The 6,000-nt window shown below is 43.5% G+C and overlaps 1 pseudogene; it reads right to left on the reverse strand.

Annotated features, from left to right (window-relative positions):
* Window positions 1-4,839: 4,839 nt before the first annotated feature.
* On the reverse strand, window positions 4,840-4,974 carry LOC129043323 (U6atac minor spliceosomal RNA; annotated as a pseudogene).
* Window positions 4,975-6,000: the final 1,026 nt, after the last annotated feature.

Below are 6,000 nucleotides of genomic sequence, written 5' to 3' on the forward strand. Positions count from 1 at the left end.
CTGTGTGGGTTCTGTCTCAAAGATACAAACACCCTGATAGTCTACAAAAGGAAAATGACAACATTTTAGAATATTTCTAGTTTGTTTTTTCAATGATCTTTTCGTCCAGGCCTTGTTACTGTTACAGATCAAAATGAATGCACAAGTGGAATGGGATTGACCTGTAGGCTTGCTCTGCCGAGATGAGAGCAGATGGAATGAGTTGGTGACACCTCTTAATCTGTAGCCTCAGGGAAACATGGCTATCCAATGTCAAGATGGTAAACCCTCAACTCGAAGAGTAAGATCAGGACGTATGCTTAAGGTGTAAGGCTGAGGAGTAGCTGGTAGGCAGTGTGTTTGCCAGTGACATTGAAGTTGAGAGAAACAAAAATTACAAGTGAATTTATTTTCTCAATTCTGTGGTAAAAGGGTTACGGGCAGGCCTTTGTTCTTAGAGCTCCCAAGATGGTGGTGGCCACTCCCAAGATGGCAGCAAGCCTTTTGTTCTCTGACCTGGGGTTCTTGGCCTCACGGATTCCAAAGAATGGAACCTTGGGCCATGAGGTCAGTGTTATAGCTCTATTAGAAGTTATGGATCACGGAAGAGAACTGTGGAACCCAGTGACTAGTGTTCAGCTCGATTAGGATGAACTCTGGGCCTTTAGCCATGCAGGAACAATGGTGAGCCTCTAGCCCGATTGGGAGTGGCAATGGACGCCTCGCTGGATCAGAAGCACAGTGGACACCCTGCTGGATCCAGAGGGGTGGAAGTCAAGGGTGGGTCTGGGACGGTGGTGAACAGCAGTGGTGGACAGTGAGCGAAAGCTCAGCCCGAGCTGTAACAAACACAGACCAGAAGAGTGTGTGTTGCAAGATTTAATAGAATGAAAACAGCTCCCATACAATGGGAGGGGGACCCAAAGGGGGTTGCCCACTTCCTACTCAAATGCCCGGATTTATATCCCGATCATTGTCCGTCCCCCTGTACTCTCAGGCGATATATGATTTGACTATTTCTTTACTCCCTGCTTTTAGCCTAGTTTGTATTTTAGTGAGCCCTCTTTGCTACCTGATTGGTCGGGTGTGAACTGAGTTACAAGCCTCGTGTTTAAGGGTAGGTGTGGTCACCTTCCCCAGCTAGGCTTAGGAATTCCTAGTCGGTTTAGGAATTCCTAGTCGGCCTAGGAAATCCAGCGAGTCCTGTCTCTCAAAAGTAGACGATCTTGAAGAAGGTAAGTGTTCTAGTATTAATTGATATACTTTTACTTATCTCAGACATTGGAGATCTTCATCTTTCAGTCATTACAAATGATTTTGAAAAAATGGTTCAAATATTATATGAGCAATACAAACAATTGATAAGGTGAGAATTAAGCTTAGTTAATGTAAAAGATTCAGCAGTTAGTAAGTTTTTTTTTTTTTTTTTGAGGCAGTCTCCCTCTGTTTCCCAGGGTGGAGTGCAGTGGTGCAATCTCAGCTCACTGTACCCTCTGCATCCCGGGCTCAAGGGAGCAGTTAGTATGATTATTTAGCTTCTGAAAGATACTTTATATCCAAATCATATGAAGGCTTAATTTACATTGAGCAATTAAAGATTGATCTTGAATAATTCATAATTCTTCCACAGTAGAAATAAAATGATTCCTGGCTAGTTATTTTCTTAAAAATAAAAAAATTTGAAAACCTCAACAATGCAATATTTGTTTTGTTTGCTTATCGATCTCATATATTGCTCTTCTGAGATTCTATTTACAAAATAATTTATGTACCAAGATTATCTTTCAATTTTTTTTTTTTTTTTTTTTTGAGACGGAGTTTCTCTGTTGTTGCCCAGGCTGGAAAGTAATGGCACAATCTCAGCTCACTGCAACCTCTGCCCCCTGGGTTCAAGTGATTCTCCTGCCTCAGCCTCCTGAGTAGCTGGGATTATGGGCATGTGCCACCATGCCTGGCTAAGTTTTGTATTTTTAGTAGAGACGGTGTTTTGCCATGTTGGCCAGGCTGGTCTCAAACTCCTGACCTCAGCCTTGGCCTCTCAAAGTGCTGGGATTACAGGCGTGAGCCACAGTGCCCGGCCTCTTTCAATTTTTATCCAGGATTATATAATTGACTTGTTATTAAACGATCCCTTAGAACCTAGGACTTGTAAAGAATCATGACTGGGACCATCTTTTTTTTGGGGGGGGAGGGGGGAGCGGGACAGAGTTTTGTTCTTTTTGCCCAGGCTAGAGTGCACTGGTGTGATCTCAGCTACTGCAACCTCTGCCTCCTGGGTTCAAATGATTCTGCTGCCTCAGCCTCCCGAGTAGCTGGGATTACAGGTGCCTGCCCCCACACCTGGCTAATGTTTTGTATTTTTAGTAGAGATGGGGTTTCACTATGTTGGCCAGGCTGGTCTTGCACTCTTGACCTCAGGTGATCCGCCTTGGCCTCCCAAAGTGCTAGGATTGCAGGCATGAGCCACTGCGCCCAGCCGACCATCTTCTATAATAACACGAAATCCTGTGAATTTCAAAGGACAGGCAAAAATTTTAAAACATGCTTTTATTTTTCAGAGACCCAAGTGATGGAGCTGGTGTGTTAGCATTCATTTTGGCTCCATTGATAGGATCCCCAAATCACAGTGCTTGAATGAGTTTATTTTTCTCTTGTGCACGAAGAGCTGCGATCAGTTGAGGGCTGGTTGCTGGATCTGCTCCACAAAGTCTCAGCCTGAGGCACCCTCATTCCTAGAGTGAGATGCTCATTTTCATGATCCAAGTAGGCAAAGAGCAAGCCTGCTTTTCCTAAGGAAGTTTCCACACAAAACTCTTGTTTATATACCATTGGCCAGAACTTGGATGCAGTCCCATTATTTTGAAGGGAGTTGAAGCCTTTACTTTGGCCGCTTCTGAGCGGAACTGAAAAATTCTATTATAATGGGTGCATAAGACAGTAGATGTATTAGACAACCAGCAAGGTAATTGTCACCTGTGTTGGTATTGAAACCTCAACTCTGAAGTTAATTGACTTAACATCAGACAAACACAGGAAAAGTGCAGAATTATTTAATTCTATACCATCCAGAATGCTAGGTTCAGTAAGTTATATAATAGCCAATAAGTTGATTATTAATCTTGATTGTTACAAAGTATTTTTGAAGAGTGATGATGTCAGAGGCATTTGAACCACAGGACTCCATCTTGAACAGGGTAAAAGACCTACTAGGCTGCATTCCCAGGTGGTTAGGCATTCTTAGTCACAGGATGAGATAGGAGGTTGGCACGAGGTTCAGGTCACAAAGACCTTGCTGATAAAACACGTTGTGGTAAAGACGCTGGTGAAATCCCACCAAAACCAAGATGATGAAAGTGACCTCTGGTCGTCTCCACTGCTCATTATATACTAATTATAATGCATTAGCATGCTAAAAGATACTTCCACCATGCCATGACAGTTTACAAATGCCATGGAAACGTCAGGAAGTTACCCTATATGGTCTAAAAGGGGGAGGTGCCCTCAGTTCTGGGAATTGGCCACCCCTTTCCCAGAAAACTCATGAATAATCCACCCCTTGTTTAGCATATAATCAACAACCATAAAAATAGCTAACTAGCAGCCCATGCTACTGCTCTGCTTATGGAGTAGCCATTCTCTTATTCCTTTATTATTACTATTATTTTTGTTTTTTGAGATGAAGTCTTGCTCTGTTGCCCAGGCTGGAATGCCGTGGTGCGATGCAGCTCGCTGCAATCTCCGCCTCCCAGGTTCAAGCAATTCTCCTGCTTCAGCCTCCTGAGTAGCTGGGACTACAGGCACCCGCCACCACGCCCAGCTAATTTTTTGTATTTTTAGTAGAGACGGGGTTTCACGGTGTTAGCCAGGATGGTCTTGATCTCCTGACCTCGTGATCTGCCTGCCTCGGCCTCCCAAAGTGCTGGGATTACAGGCCTGAGCCACCGCGCCCGGCCTCCTTTACTTTCTTAATAAACTTGCTTTCACTTTATGGACTGACTCACCCCAAATTCTTTCTTGCCCAAGATTCAAGAACCTCTTGGGGTCTGGATCAGGACCCCTTTCCCGTAACAATGACAAAGCACAGGAAACCATCTGAGAAGAAGCATTCACTTTTTTCTATGCCTGCTTTTAATAAACATTTTTAATAATAAAGCCATCTTCCTATGTTAAATATTTTACAAGTGTCTTTTTTTTTTTTTTTTTTGAGACAGAGTCTCGCTCTGTCGCCCAGGCTGGAGTGCAGTGGCATGATCTCGGCTCACTGCAAGCTCCACCTACCCAGGTTCATGCCATTCTCCTGCCTCAGCCTCCTGAGTAGCTGGGACTACAGGCGCCCGCCACCATGCCCGGCTAATTTTTTGTTTTTGTTTTTTTGTTTTTTGTATTTTTAGTAGAGACGGGGTATCACCATGTTAGCCAGGATGGTCTCGATTTCCTGACCTCATGATCCGCCCGCCTCAGCCTCCCAAAGTGCTGGGATTACAGGCGTGAGCCACCGTGCCCGGCCTTAAATATTTCAAAAGTCATATTTGCATATAACATATGGAGGAAAAGAGAGGATAAAATACAAAGAAGGTTGCTAAGAAAAGCTCCAAGGTACAAAGAATGTGTTTTTGGCCAGGCGTGGTGGCTCACGCCTGTAATCCCAGCACTTTGGAAGGCAGAGGTGGGCGGATCACCTGAGGTTAGGGGTTCGAGACCAGCCTGGCCAACATGGTGAAACCTCGTCTCTACTAAAAATACAAAAATTAGCCGGGTGTGGTGGTGCGTGCCTATAATCCCAGCTACTTTGGGAGGTTGAGGTGGGAGAATCACTTCAACTTGGGAGATGGAGGTTGTAGTGAGCTGAGATTAAAAAAAAAAAAAAATTCTTAGAATACAGTGAGATGAAGATAAAAACATAGTGAGATTGTAGGAACTCTGTGTTATTAGGCCCGGGGGCTTCTTCTATGTTTGTTAAGGGGAGGGCTAACCTTCTCTCCTTTCGTGCAACACTTTCTGAGTATTTATTATTGGGGTATTTAAACTGAGCTCTCTTATTCTTAAGCCATTTAAAATGGAATCTATTAGACAAATCACTTCATCTTTTAGACTGTGAAATACAGTGACAAGCTTTGTAAACTATGAGGACTGTGTAAAATGACCTCTAAAGTCTGTTGTAATACACTGATGATAAAGATGTTCCCTTGGGCTGAGGAGAACTTCTTTGACCTCAACCTGTTTGCATAGAAATGAACTTCCTTAAATTTAAACACATCCTGTGTTCTGTATTCATGTAAGAGGTTCCATTTTTTTCATATCAGAGTGTACTGGCTTTGCTTTAGGTAAGTTACTGCCTTGCCTTATTTGTGCCGCAGGAGGTTTTCCTTTTGTGATTCAGTTCACAATTGTACATTTGGAGGGGCTGGTACTGCCTCAACAGGAAAAGTTCTTAATGGGGAACAAGGGAGGAAGTTAGTCACCTAAAGATAGACTGCACAGGCAACAGCCTTCCAGGCTCAGAGTGACCCTTGGGTTCCCTCCCCCATCCTCCAAGTAGAATGACTACACTACCCTAACAACAGTTATGGAAGGGAAAAGAGACAGTCAAACATTAGACTTACTTCACAGTGGTTGTCTTAGGTGGCCTACAGGTGAAAGGAAATTGGGATAGAATGGTAAAGGGAAGAACGAAAACAGGAAACAGATGTCTGGTGATGAATAATGCTCAGATAGTACTTATTCAGTGAGCATGGGCTTAGTCACAAACAGCTGTATCCTGGTCTCAATATTAGAATCGTGCAGATAAGTTCTCAGCCAAAACAGGCACGTTCCACAAAATCTGTCCATTCTGTGGATTAATAAAGTTAATCCTCAAATTGCTGTATAGCCGGGAGACTCAAGTTCATTGTAACTATGCAGCAATACTGGGCTCTATGATGCTGATATACCATGGCCTTTCTGCCATGTACAAGGATAACGGGGCAGAGAGTGTGCTAGCAGATGGTATTGTTATCTTGTTAAGGGTTCATATTACTCGGA

The sequence above is a fragment of the Pongo pygmaeus genome, chromosome 7, assembly GCF_028885625.2.
Source record: "Pongo pygmaeus isolate AG05252 chromosome 7, NHGRI_mPonPyg2-v2.0_pri, whole genome shotgun sequence".
Taxonomy (NCBI): Eukaryota; Metazoa; Chordata; class Mammalia; order Primates; family Hominidae; genus Pongo; species Pongo pygmaeus.